Below are 15,005 nucleotides of genomic sequence, written 5' to 3'. Positions count from 1 at the left end.
CTCTTTTGTTTGGTTTTGTTATTTGAAATTATAAAACACGATAATAATAATCAACAAATTAAGTTTATCTTTTTTACTTCTCACATACTTTTATAAAGAAAATGAAGAAAAACAAAGAAAGTTAAAAGAAAGGGAATCAAATTGCTCAAAAAAAGTAAAGGTACTAGCTATGCAATTTGATCTAAAAATTTTAAATGATGATAGAACATGTCATGTCAATTATCGTTACATTTTCAAGGGTTCAATGATCAAAATATAACAAATCATTAATGTTAGTGACCATATCATAATCTTTTAAAGTTTGATGATCAAAGCGTAATTTAAACCATACATAAGTGGTTAAATATATAATTTACCATATAAAGAATCACCTAAAGTTTTATTTTAATGAAATATTTAATTCATTTGAGAACCATTAATTATGTTTTTTTTCACATATTAACTAATTACATGATAGAAAAAAATTCATAAATATTTTTTACCAACCTTATATATATATATGTATAAGGCTTTTTAAGTTGATTAAGTTTTAATTTGTTACAACGAACTTTTAATTTTTAATTAATTAATTATTACTAGAATGAATTATTATAAAAATAGTTTAAAGTAAATTTTATTATATAATAACTTAAAATTATATAGAGATTTTAAATTGATTCAAAAGTTAATGTGTACTATTTAAATTTTATAGTAAAAATTTATTTATCATAATAATTTATAATTAAATAAAAAATTTAAATTAATTCAAAAATTAATATGCATCATTGAAAAAGAGAAAGAATTCTAAAATAATAGGATACATATATTAAATCAATAAAGAATTCTAAAATAATAGGATACATATATTAAATCAATCTGCAAGCAATTATATAAATCTAATTATTTAAACACTTTATTTAAAAATAACAAAAAACAAAGTTCAAAGTAAATCAAATACTAATATTAAATTGAGTGCTCTTTAAACAAGTATAAAAAGATGTGAACTCGACTGTTGATATTTTAGCTAGGTTGATGAAAGGTTCTCTTATTGGCTCGAGAATATTTCATGATGACCCTTCATAGATTGATGATCAATTGCGGACAGAGAGACGAATTATGCTAATCAATATAGATATCACTGTTAGCTTGTAATTGAAGCTTTAATTTCTTGTTACCAAAAAAAAAAGAGTTGTGAGTGGATGTGGGACTTGAATCCTTTAAAATAATTATTTAAAATTAAAAAAATAATCATTTAGATAAAATAAAAATAATAAAATAATTTATCTCTAATTGAATAGTTTTAACAGTTATTTAAAAAGAGAATATTTGATGCATTGTTAATGCATAAGTCTCATTTACTGTCGATAGATAATAATATGATACCTCATCATTAAATAAAATAAAAATAATAATGGAGACTTATAAATAAATACTAATACATTTATTTAAAAGTAGTTAAATAACAATTAATCATAAATAAATACTAAAACCTTGAAACTTAAACATGGAACACTAGACTTTAAACTAGAGATCCTAAATCCTAAGCCCTTAAATTTAAGTTTCTAAATTCAAAAGTTATTAATATTTATTTATAATAGTTACTATTAAACTCGACACCTTCTACATTTTTTGTTTAATTTAGTGATGATGTATCATATTACTATTAACCGATGATACATGAGACTTAGGTATTGGTGGTGCATCAAATATTATTCCTTATTTAAATACTTTATTTATATTTCATTATCTTATGTAAGTGATATTTGTTAAAATTGAATTATTATAGTAATTTAAATAAAATAAGAGACGAATCAAGATAAACACAAAAGCAACTTAAGAAAAAAATTAAAACACTTAATGAAATGAATAATAATAAAAACCTTTTTAAAAATTTGACGAATGAGAACCTAAAAAAAATCAATTTATGATTAATTAAAACATTTTCTATAAATTCAAATTTCTATTTAATTCTATAAATTAAGGAATTATTAGTTAATAAAATTTAATTTATAATTAATTTAACTATTGAATAAATAAATAAATTAAAAATTAATTGTCCTAGTACATTTCTTTTACAAAAAAAGTTAAAACTTAAAACAATCAATAAAGTTAAAAGGAAAAAAAATTAGCGTGGGAGGTTAATGTGACGGGGTTAGGGAGTGAGAAACCAAAATAGTGGCGGGGTTATGAATTTGTATAGAATAAAAAAGAATATCAAATTTATAAATGAATTTTAGTTTAATGTATAATTTGATTGATGAATTGTGATTTGGTGTAATTATGCACATGAAATTTTAATTTTGGTTTATATGTATGTATAAAACTTTAATTTTAATTCAACTGTACACATTTAAATAAATGAATACATATATTTAAAGATTTGGAGATGGAACCGTAACAGACTCCTATTCAACCGAGTTCAAATATGTGTTTTTCCCTCAATACTGATGGTGTTGTTTACTCTGGTTCTAGTCTTTCTGCTACAAGTGGAGTAATACGTGATGGGAAATGAAATTGGATCTTAGGGTATAATTGTTACTTGGGGAGGTGTTCAGTCTTTGTTGTTGAACTTTGGGCCATATTAGATAGTTTAAACCTACTCCAAAAGCAAGGATACAATGAAGTCATCATCCAATCTGACAACCTCGAGGCTATTGTTGCTATTTGTAACACCCCAAACCCGGCCCAAACATTAAGGCCGAATCCGACGTGCCACTTTGAAGTCAAAAACCCGTGTTCCCTTTTTAGTGTTTTAAAAAGTCGACTTTTGTCAAACTAACCAAGTGAATGGAAGCTGGGCACCAGGTAGGTATCCATAACAGAGGAGGTGAGCCATGAAGGCTGCTGAAGTACCAAGCTCTCCGATTGGATCCAATTCTAGACATGCCCACATCCATTTCCACACTTGGTTATAACAAGTTAAAATTTCTTTGAGTGATTATCTTTGGTAAATCGAATATTCGTGACGTCATGTTATTTTTAAAAAAAAGTATCGTTTTGAAATCACGCCCTAAGTCTAGCCCATTTGAATTAGTATCCATCAATTTAAAGTTGTTTTTAATAATATAATCCCAGAAAAATCAAAGAAGAAAATAAAGTTAAAATGGCCTTATTACAACCCAAAAGTTAAATAGTAATTAAAAATAACTTAAGAAAACCAGTCTCTTTTTCAAACCCAAAAGTATTCACCATGGCCACTCTAAATCCCCTCCAGCTCCAAGTCACCCACATCAAGGCTCACCTGCAAGGTTAAAGAAGGGGTGAGTTTGGGGAAACTCAGTGTGTAAGGAAAACCCATTCAAAGCCCAAGTCAGCTCAAGTCCATTGGGCCTAAGCCCATTCAGGCAACAGTGGTACTGGGCCAGAGCCCTTTTCAGATTACAATAAATTAGGCCTTAGCCCCTTATTCAGATAACAGTATGGCCCATAGGCCCATTTCAAAATACATACAACATCAGTAAACATATGCAAGCCCATTTGGGGAGACTACTCAACCCATCAACCACTACACTCCACCCGTACCAGCCATACACTCCATGTGGGGAATAGCTCAACTCACCCAGCCCAACACTCCACAGTTGCAGCCTTGCTGCTTAGTTAACAGTAAATTGAGACAAAGCCTCAAGTACGTGGACAAGACACTTTCAGTACTTCCTCCGTCAATATCCCAGTCCCATGCATCAAATAATAACAACATGGCATGAAGTAAATAACAACAGTCAAACATGCATTTAGGTTAATTTAACCCTAGGGGTATTTCTGTAATTTATCTCCTAGGGGTAAAACTGTAAATTTTCCACTTTTAAAGGTGTTTCAGTAATTTATCTATTTTAGGGTTATTCATGCATATTCCTACCTTTCACGTACTAACAGAATCACTACCGAGGGTTCTTACCGAATTGGGCCCGTTGGCCCATCATTCCAATTTTGGCCCATTGAGCCCAAAAATATCGAGGGCACAGAAATCATGCACTTTGCAGTCCAAACATTGCAGCTTACCAAAAACATTAATCGATTTACCTCACGAGCATTCGCACACTCACAAATCTACAAAATACTGGTTTTCGGCATTTCGGCTTTTCGACTTTTGCCGCTCTAGACTAAGAAAGAGGGTGTTAGTTACACACCTGTTTGTGACGATATGCCGACGAGATCCACACACGAACCGCCTACAATTGGATTACTAACACGTTAATCTAACTATTCAAATACAAACTATGTATTAACCCCTTACGATATTCGGCCAACCACACCTACAGATCATAGTAAGCTTATAAGAAATCAATAAGCAACTCATTAACAAATTTTTGTCAATGTTTACCACATAATCATAATTTCACTGCAAGCTATCTTCCTGAGCAACAGTCACTAAATCATTTATAACTGGAGCTACGAAAATCCAAATCAAGTGCCATTAATTTTCCATGAAAATAGACTCATATATCTTCTATCCATAAAATTTTCAGAATTTTTGGTATGGCCAATCAATACCAGATTTTTCTTAAAGTTTCCCATGTTTCACTGTTTGACTAATCTGATCACTCTTCATTACAAATCAAATTTCTCATTGTACAGAATTCAAAATATGTTCTGTTTATTTCATTTGAAACTAGACTCATTAAGCTTTAATTACATAATTTATTCAGCTTCTAATTCATCTCCTACAATTTATGGTGATTTTCCAAAGTCACGTTACTGCTGCTGTCCCAAGCAGATTTATTACCAAATCACTCTTTCACACATACCTTGCATGCATGTTATTTAAACATGTATATCACCAATCAATCATCACATATCTATGATTTTACTTAAGTATAATCTCCATTTCATCATTTTAAAGCACAACATATTAGCCGATTTTTCCCCTTAGCATCTAAGGCACATGCATGCTCATTTGTTTGGCTCAACTTCACCTATCTTCCATTTTTCATCAAAAGAACATGAAACAACAACCATTTCCTTCATTTTAATTCACGACCAAATGCTCACAACACAACCAAAAAAGAAAATATGCTTCAAGAGTTAAGGTAGAATCAAGAAGAACTCATGAACATCAAAATAGAAGCAACTACCATGAACTTACCTTGGATTTTTTTCTTCCCCAAGTGACCGAATATTCAAGAGCTCTTTTCCTGTCATTTCTCTTCTATTTTTGGCTATCATCAACAAGGATGAACAAAAACCTTCTTTACTTCCTTTTTGTTATTCTATTACTAAACATTTTATGACACAAAATAACATATATTATTTGTGCCATACCTATGCCATAACTCCAATAAAAATATGCCCATAATGCTTATCATGCCCATCATGGAACATTTTCCTAACCCATTATCAATTTTTATCAATTTGTACAATAAATTATTAATATCAAGTGCACATATTGTCTACCACCAACATGATGGCCGGCCACTTCATGTAAAATGGGAGGTTTGTCATGCAAATCCTCCTATTTTGTACTCCTATTTGTTTGGCCACTTCAATTTAGCATATAGCATTTTCAAACATTTTCACATAGGTCCTATTTCATAATTTCACCCCCTTTTTCTTATGGAACAAAAATTAACTAAAATTGTCGGGTTCTATCTTAAGCTTGGGCCTTCTAGAGGCCTACTAACATAATTAAACCTATGCCAACATTCACAGAATTCCCGAAAATTGGGGCGTTACAACTCTACCCCCTTAAAGAAATTTCGGCTTCGAAATTTACCTGATCCAAATAGTTGAGGGTATTGTTGACGCATAGTCTCTTCTGATTCCGAAGTAGCTTCTTCCCTTCCATGATTACGCCACAGAACTTTTACCAACGGAACCGACTTCCTTCTTAGAACTTTAACCTCTCGATCTAAAATTTGTATGGGTTCTTCCTCAAAGTCAAATCAGTCCTTACTTCAATCTCCTCCACTGGCACAACATGTGAGGGATCCGATCGATATCGTCTTAACATAGACACATGAAAAACGTCATGGATTCTGTCTAACTCTGGTGGTAATTCTAACTGATACGCTACTGGCCCTACCCGCTTAAGAACTCGATAAGGCCCTATAAACCGCGGACTCAATTTGCCTTTCTTGCCGAATCTCAAGATTTTCTTCCAAGGTGAAACCTTTAAGAAAACTATATCCCCAACTGCGAACTCTATCTCTTTGCGCTTTAGATCCGCATACGACTTCTGTCTATCAGATGCCACCTTTAATCGATCTCTTATCAACTTAACCTTACTTTCAGTATCTGCCACCAACTCCGGTCCAAGCACTTGTCGTTCACCCAACTCTGTCTAACACGTAGGTGTATGACATCTCCGACCATAAATTGCCTCATATGGAGCCATCTGAATACTTGCTTGGTAGCTGTTATTGTATGCAAACTCCGTGTAATATCCTGATTTTGGGCCTAGTCGGAATAGCGGTTTCGTGACCACAAAATCTGAGATAGAAATAATTATTTTATGATTATTTTAAGGTCTATGATATGATTTCATGATTGGATGAAAATTTCGTGAAGAAATTTTATGCATAAAGTGCTTAAATTGAAATTAGGGACTAAATCGAATAATTTGTAAAACTTGCATTCTAGAAGTTTCTAGTATGAAATTGTTTTGAAATATTAATTAGGAGGTCTTAAATAGAAATTTTACCAATTTCTAAGTCTATGGACAAAAATTGGACATGGATGGAATTTTTGGAAAGTTTAGTAGTAAGGGCATTTTGGTCATTTAGGGGTAAAATGAATTAAAATACAAAATTAAAAGCCAATTTTGCTCATCTTCAACCCCATGGCCGAATATAGCAAGGAGAAAACATGGCTAGGGTTTTTCAAGCTTCCAAGCTCGATTGTAAGTCCGTTCTAGCCTCGTTTTTAATGATTTTTACGTTTTTGGAGTCCCGGTAGCTCGATTAAGCTTATGCTAGCAATAATTCAACCTAGGGTTCATATTTGGAAAAATACCCATAGGTGAAATTTGTGTATTTTGGTGTTTTATGATAGAATATGAGGTTTTAAATTATGGTAGACAACTTGTGCTACTCGGTTTTAAGCGAAAACTAGCAAAAGGGCTTAATCGGTAAAAATACCTAATAGTCATAAGTACATGTTAGAGTGAGAATTTGATGTTACCATAGAAGGGAAAAATGATCAGTATGTCATAAAACATAAGAAAATAGGCTGAAGTTTAATTTACGAGCTTTGGGGAAAAAGTGTAAATATGCGAAAATTTAGGGGCAAAACTGTAATTTTGCCAAAATATGATTTTGGGTCAATTTGTATAATATGAGTCCTAATTAGACTATATTTTAAATGATAGAGCAAGGAAAACTAAAATTCGGGCTAAAATGGGGAAAATACCAAGTTGTGGACGAAATGGTAAAAGTAGCCATTTTCGCATACAAGGTAAGTTCATGTGTAAATAATGTAGTATAATTGTTATTTTTAAGTTATTGATGTTAATTATATGATATGCTCATTTTTATCATGAAATATACGCTTTGTGGTTATTTTCGAATAAAATGCAAATTATGTGAATTATTTGTTAAATATAAAGTGCTACCGAGTATTGGTTTCGGTATTTTACGAAAGATGGCATGGAGATGTGTTTGAGGAAAATCCCGTTTGAACCTTAGGAATAGATTAGGATACAAGTGACATGTCACTAGGATATTTGGGCATCCGAACTCGTTGAGTTGAGTCTGAGTTCACTTATGGATGCGAATGTCCGAACTCGTTGAGTTGAGTCCGAGTTCGAGAGATGTAACTAGGCATCCGAGCTCGTTGAGTTGAGTCCGAGTTCACTTATGGATGCGAACACCCGAGCTCGTTGAGTTGAGTCCGAGTTCACTTATGGGCGGGTTACATGGTAGCTTGGCTACATATGTGGCACTTATGTGCAAACTTTCCATGTATCCGAATTATATTTCGATGTGTTCAACGGGTAAAATTCTACTCAAATGGAGGAATACTCGAGATGAAAGGGATGTATTGGTAAGTGTTGTGAAATGAATACTTTGAATAGGTATGTACTTAACCCTCGGGTTGAAAACTCGATATAACAACAATATGGTAAGATGATAAATGAAAATGTGATATGAATGTCTCGGCGATGATTATGCAAATGATGTTTTATGTTTGCGTATATAGTTGTGTTACTTGCTATTTGCATGTGAGCTTACTAAGCATTTATGCTTACTCCCTCGTTTTCATTCCTTGTAGTGTTGACAAACCAGCTCGGAAATCGGGAACGGTCGGAGGCACACTGACACTATCCGTATACCATCTTGGCATAATGGCTTGTATATTTTGAGTATGGCATGTATAGCATTATAATCATTTTGTATATATGGTCTTATGATATGGTTATTGAGTGGTATGAAAATGCTTGGTAATGATTAGCCATTGGAATGGCTAATCATGATCATATTTGGTGTTATGTATGCTAAATTGCTAGCTAATCCATGGAAACCATGAAATAGGTAAAATTCACCATAAAATAGATTCAGACAGCAACAGTGATGTGAGTTTTAAAAATCATTAAAAATAGTAGAGATACAATTAGATAATGAATAAAATATGGAATTGAAGAATTATGAGTCTATTTTCATATGGATGGAACAAAACAGGTATATGAGTTATGTTTTATGAGATGTTTAAATTTTTGTGAAACAGGGCCAGAGCAATTTCTGGATCCCCTGTTCTGACTTTGGAAATTCACCATAAATTGTTCAAAGATAATTAGAAGTCATAATTTATATTTAAAGATTCCTTATTTAGTATAGTTTTATTAGAAACAAACGACATAGTCATTGAATCTCTGTAAAGGGAGATATTTGATTCGTAATACACAGAGGTCAGAGCAGTCAAACTCTGAAACAGGGGAGAATTTAACTAATAAACTGTACTAATTGGCTTGACCAAAAATTCTAGAAAAAAATTAGTAAATAGATATATGAGTCTAGTTTCAGGGAAAATTTACAGAATTGGATTTCGAGTTTTTTAACTCGAGATATGAATTTTTAAGCGACTATGACGCAGATTGTTAGCTTGACTGAAAATTTTAAAAATAAATTGTTTGAGCTATTTAAGTAATGAATTAAGTCTGTTAACACCTCGTGTTCGACTCTGGCAACAGTCCCGGGTACGGGGCGTTACACTCCGCCAATGGCAAGTAGTCCTCCCGACTCCCACGAAAATCGATGATACAACCCCTTAACATATCCTCCAAAATCTGAATAACCCTCTTCGACTGTCCATCTGTCTGTGGGTGAAAGGCAGTACTGAAATCCAAACATGTACCCAATGCCTCCTGCAACTTCTTTTAGAACTGAGATGTAAACCTAGGGTCTCGGTCGGAAATAATCGACACTGGCACTCCATGTAGTCGTACTATCTCTGCCACATACAACCTAGCCAACTTTTGCAGGGAGTAATCAGTACGAACTGGTATGAAATGGGCAGATTTTGTTAACCTATCCACCACTACCCACACAGAATCTTTCTTGGTGGGTGTCAAAGGTAGCCCACTCACAAAGTCCATAGTGACTCTCTCCCACTTCCACAATGGAATTTTTACCGGTTGCAGTAATCCAGAAGGAAATTGATGTTCAGCTTTCACTTGCTGGCATGTCAGACATTTCCCCACGAACTCCGTTACTTCTCGTTTAAGCCCAGGCCACCAGTACAGTTCTCGCAAGTCGTGATACAACTTATTCCCTCCAGGATGCATGGCACAAAGTCCCCCATGAGCTTCCTTCAATATTGACTGTCTCAAGTCAGAGTCCTTCGGAACACAAATTCTTACTCGGAAGCATAAAACTCCTTCAGTATTCAATCCAAAATCCTCATTCTCACCCTTCTCAACTTGCTGAAACCGAAGAACCAACGAGTTATCCTTCAACTGTTTTTCTTTAATCTGCTTAGTCCAAATAGGCCTCACTTGCAATTCTGCTAACAGACTTCCATAATCAAACAGACTCAAACGTGCAAACAAGGCTTTCAAATCAGAAACAACCCTTCGACTCAACGCATCAGCCACCACGTTAGCCTTACCTGGGTGGTACTCAATCGAACAGTCGTAATCCTTAAGCAACTCTACCCATCTTCGTTGCCTAAGGTTTCACTCCTTCTGAGTTAACAAATACTTTAGGCTCTTATGGTCCGTGTATATGATACACTTTTCTCTATATAAGTAATGTCTCCAGATTTTCAACGCGAAGATCACTGCTGCTAGCTCTAAGTCGTGCGTAGGGTAGTTTGCTTCATGAGACTTAAGCTGCCGCGAAGCATAAGCGACCACCTTACCCTCTTGCATCAGTACACATCCTAACCCCACATGTGACGCATCGCTGTACACAGTGAAGTGCTTTCCAGATTCCGGTTGAATCAACACTGGTGCTTCAGTCAATACCTTTTTCAAATGGTCAAAAGCTTTTTGCTGACTCTCAGTCCAGACAAATGCTATCCCTTTCCTTAACAGTTTCGTCAATGGTGTAGCAATCAGAGAAAATCCTTCTACGAACCTTCGGTAATAGCCTGCCAAACCCAGAAAACTCCAAATTTTCGATACTGATTTTGGTGGCTTCCATCCCAGAACTGCCTCAACTTTTCGAGGATCCACTCTAATTCCTTCAGCAGAAACCACATGACCTAGAAAAGCCATTTCTCGCAACCAAAATTCACACTTACTAAACTTTGCATACAGTTCCTTCTCTCTCAGCACTTGCAGCACAATACGTAGATACTCCTCATGTTTCTCCTCAGTTTCTGAGTATACCAGAATATCATCGATGAAAACTACCACGAATCAGTCCAAGTAAGGTTGGAACACTCGATTCATCAGATCTATGAAAGTGGCAGGTGCACTCGTCAACCCAAACGGCATAACCAGGAACTCGTAATGACCATATCGAGTCCTGAATGCTGTCATATGAATATCCACTTCCTTTACCCTTAACTGATGGTATCCAGATCGAAGGTCAATCTTGGAAAATACCGAAGCTTCTCTAAGTTGGTCAAATAAATCATCACTCCTTGGCAGAGGGTATTTGTTCTTCATCGTCAGTTTGTTCAACTGGCGGTAATCGATGCACATACACATTGTCCCGTCCTTTTTCTTCACAAATAGCACCGGTGCTCCCCATGGAGACAAGCTTGGCCTAATGAAGCCCTTATCCAACAACTCTTGAATTTGAGCCTTTAACTCCACTAACTCCTTCGGTGCCAGCCTATACGGTGCGATGGACACAGGCGCCATTCTAGGCAACAAATCTATTCCAATCTCAACTTCTCGGTTCGGAGGCAATCTTGGAAGCTCCTCCGGAAAAACATCTTGGAACTCCTTTACGGTCCTAACCTTATCCACTGTCAGTCCCTCCTCTTCTGACTGACTTACAAATGCCAAATAGACCTCACAACTTTTCCGAATCCACTTTTCGGCTCTTAATGCCGACACCACATTGGACAAATAATCCCTTCGCTCACCTATCACCATAACCTCCTCATTCTTTATGGTCCCTAACACCATTCGTTTAGCAGCACAATCCAGAGTCGCTTTATGCTTAACAAGCCAGTCCATTCCCAAAATGAGGTCAAACTCTCCGAACGGTAACTCCATCAGATCTCTAGGGAAAATCTTACCTTGAGTTTCTAAGGGTGTATCCCTATACAGTTTGTCTACCCTAACCGAGTGACCCAAAGAACTTAGTACAGATACCCCACTCACAATCTCCTCAGAGTGCACACCCAACGACCCAGATATGGCACATGCAACATAGGAATGAGTAGATCCAACATCTACCAAGGCAGTATACGGCATGCTAGAAATAAAAAATGTACCAGTTATGACGTTAGGTGCGTCACCCTCCTCGCGGCGACGAGCAGCATATACCAGAGCTGGCTGACGAGCCTCAGTGTTAATAGTACCCTTACTAGGTGCCCCACGTCCATGGCCATTGCCACCGCGACCTCGTCCATGACCTCTCAACGACGACGGTCCACCTCGCGCTGTTTGCACGGGTTGCACAGCCCTTTGTTCAACCACTTGAGCCTGAGTTGGCCTCTTAGGACAATCTCTGATCTTATGTTCCTTTGATCCACAATGAAGACAAGCCCCAGAACGTTTCCAACATTCCCCCAGATGTATTCTATCACAATCTCCACAAGCTTGTGGTCTAACAGTATTCACCGTAACCGCTCGAACTGGTTCCTCCATCCTAGCTCTCTTAAAATTTCTGTTAGTAGCACCAGTTGGTCCAGCGTCTCTCCTGAACCGATTTCGATCCCTGTTGCGGTTCTTTCGTTCAGCTTGCTTCACCTCTTCGGCTATCTTAGCCTTTTCTACCAGTGCAGCAAAATCACGCTCTCTCTGCGGAGCTATGAGCACCCTTAACTCATCCCTGAGGCCATCCTCAAAGCGAACACTGCACTCGTATTCGGTGAAGACAATACCATTAGCATACCGGCTCAATCGCAGAAACTCTACCTCATATTCAGTAACAGTCTTACCACCCTAGGTCAGGTTCAGGAATTCCTTCCTTCGCGCATCCACATAGCTAGCTCCGACATACTTCGCCTTGAAGGACTGCTTAAACAACTCCCAAGTTACCCTCTCAGGTGGGGTACCCTCTCTCACAGTGATCCACCACTGATACGCCTCATCCCGTAGTAAGGATACTGCTCCTTTTAACTTTTGCTCTACTGAGCAGTCCAAGTCATCCATAATCTGCTCCGTGGCTTCCAGCAAGTTCTCAGCCACATTTGGGGCTACTCCAGATACACCCCTAAAAACTTCCGCTCCGTTGGCCCGGAGTCGCTCAGAAATGGACCCTCTATTCATGGGCCCGATATTAGCTCCGGCCATCATTTTCAAAACTCTTAACATGGCTTGGGACAGAGCGTCATCCCCCGTGGCTCGATCATATGGCCCATTCTCATCCACCGGTGGTGGTCGTGCTACTCCAGCGAGTATGTGTTCAGAAGACGAATATCCAGCTTGAGTACTACCTCGGCCTCGACCACGGCCTCTTCCCCGAGTAGCTCTCGTACTCATATCGATTTATCTGATTACGAATTTTATGCAGTTAGTTTACTGTTTCCACTGTTTATTACAGAATATCTTATGAACAGATAAGGTTTCAAAGTTGTTCTCGCGTAACCATAGTTTAGCTACTGTCTCAGTTTCCTAGGGTTTAGTACTAACTACAGTACAGTTCAGTATATAAAACAGAATAGTACTTACAGCCTTGGTGCTGGGGATTCAGTGTGCCACCTCATCAGTTTTCAGATAAACTCAAAAGATTTAGACTTTTTGAAATCCATTTTCCAAACATTTGTGTTAAAAAAAAAACAAGTTCGGAGATTATCTCCTTTAAACAGGGAATTTTCAAAAGTCAGATTTTTCCAAAAATACCCTTTTTTTGGCATAAAGTTTTGAAAACCCTTTTTGAACCCGATCCATAGCCGAGTTGTTGCAACCTAGGCTCTGATACCACTAAATGTAACACCCCAAACCCGGCCCAGACGTTAAGGCCGAATCCGACGTGCCACTTTGAAGTCAAAAACCCGTGTTCCCTTTTTAGTGTTTTAAAAAGCCTGCTTTTGTCAAACTAACCAAGTGAATGGAAGCTGGGAACCAGGTAGGTATCCATAACAGAGGAGGTGAGCCATGAAGGCTGCTTAAGTACCAAGCTCTCCGATTGGATCCAATCCTAGACATGCCCACATCCATTGCCACACTTGGTTATAACAAGTTAAAATTTCTTTGAGTGATTATCTTTGGTGAATCGAATATTCGTGACGTCATGTTATTTTAAAAAAAAAAGTATCGTTTTGAAATCACGCCCTAAGTCTAGCCCATTTGAATTAGTATCCATCAATTTAAAGTTGTTTTTAATAATATAATCCCAGAAAAATCAAAGAAGAAAATAAAGTTAAAATGGCCTTATTACAACCCAAAAGTTAAATAGTAATTAAAAATAACTTAAGGAAACCAGTCTCTTTTTCAAACCCAAAAGTATTCACCATGGCCACTCTAAATCCCCTCCGGCTCCAAGTCACCCACATCAAGGCTCACCTGCAAGGTTAAAGAAGGGGTGAGTTTGGGGAAACTCAGTGTGTAAGGAAACCCATTCAAAGCCCAAGTCAGCTCAAGCCCATTGGGCCTAAGCCCATTCAGGTAAAAGTGGTACTGGCTAGAGCCCTTTTCAGATTACAATAAACTGGGCCTTAGCCCTTTATTCAGATAACAGTATGGCCCATAGGCCCATTTCAAAATACATGCAACATCAGTAAACATATGCAAGCCCATTTGGGGAGACTACTCAACCCACCAACCACTACACTCCACCCGTACTAGCCATACACTCCATGTGGGGAATAGCGCAACCCACCCAGCCCAACACTCCACAGTTGCAGCCTTGCTGCTCAGTTAACAGTAAATTGAGGCAAAGCCTACAGTACGTGGACAAGCCACTTTCAGTACTTCTTCCGTTAATATCCCAGTCCCATGCATCAGATAATAACAACATGGCATGAAGTAAATAACAACAGTCAAACATGCATTTAGGTCAATTTAACTCTAGGGGTATTTCAGTCATTTATCTCCTAGGGGTAAAACTGTAAATTTTCCACTTTTAAAGGTGTTTCAGTAATTTATCTATTTTAGGGTTTTTCATGCATATTCCTACCTTTCACGTACTAACAGAATCACTACCGAGGGTTCTTACCGAATTGGGCCCGTTGGCCCATCATTCCAATTTTGGCCCATTAAGCCCAAAAATATCGAGGGCACAGAAATCATGCACTTTGCAGTCCAAACATTGCAGCTTACCAAAAACATTAATCGATTTACCTCACGAGCATTCGCACACTCGTAAATCTACAAAATACCGGTTTTCGGCATTTCAGCTTTTCGACTTTTGCCGATCTAGACTAAAAAAGAGGGTGTTAGTTACACACCTATTTGTGACGATATGCTGACGAGATCCACACACGAACCGCCTACAATTGGATTACTAAGACGTTAATCTAACTATTCAAAT

The sequence above is a fragment of the Gossypium hirsutum genome, chromosome A06 (assembly GCF_007990345.1).
Source record: "Gossypium hirsutum isolate 1008001.06 chromosome A06, Gossypium_hirsutum_v2.1, whole genome shotgun sequence".
Taxonomy (NCBI): Eukaryota; Viridiplantae; Streptophyta; class Magnoliopsida; order Malvales; family Malvaceae; genus Gossypium; species Gossypium hirsutum.
This window is presented reverse-complemented; position numbering follows the sequence as displayed.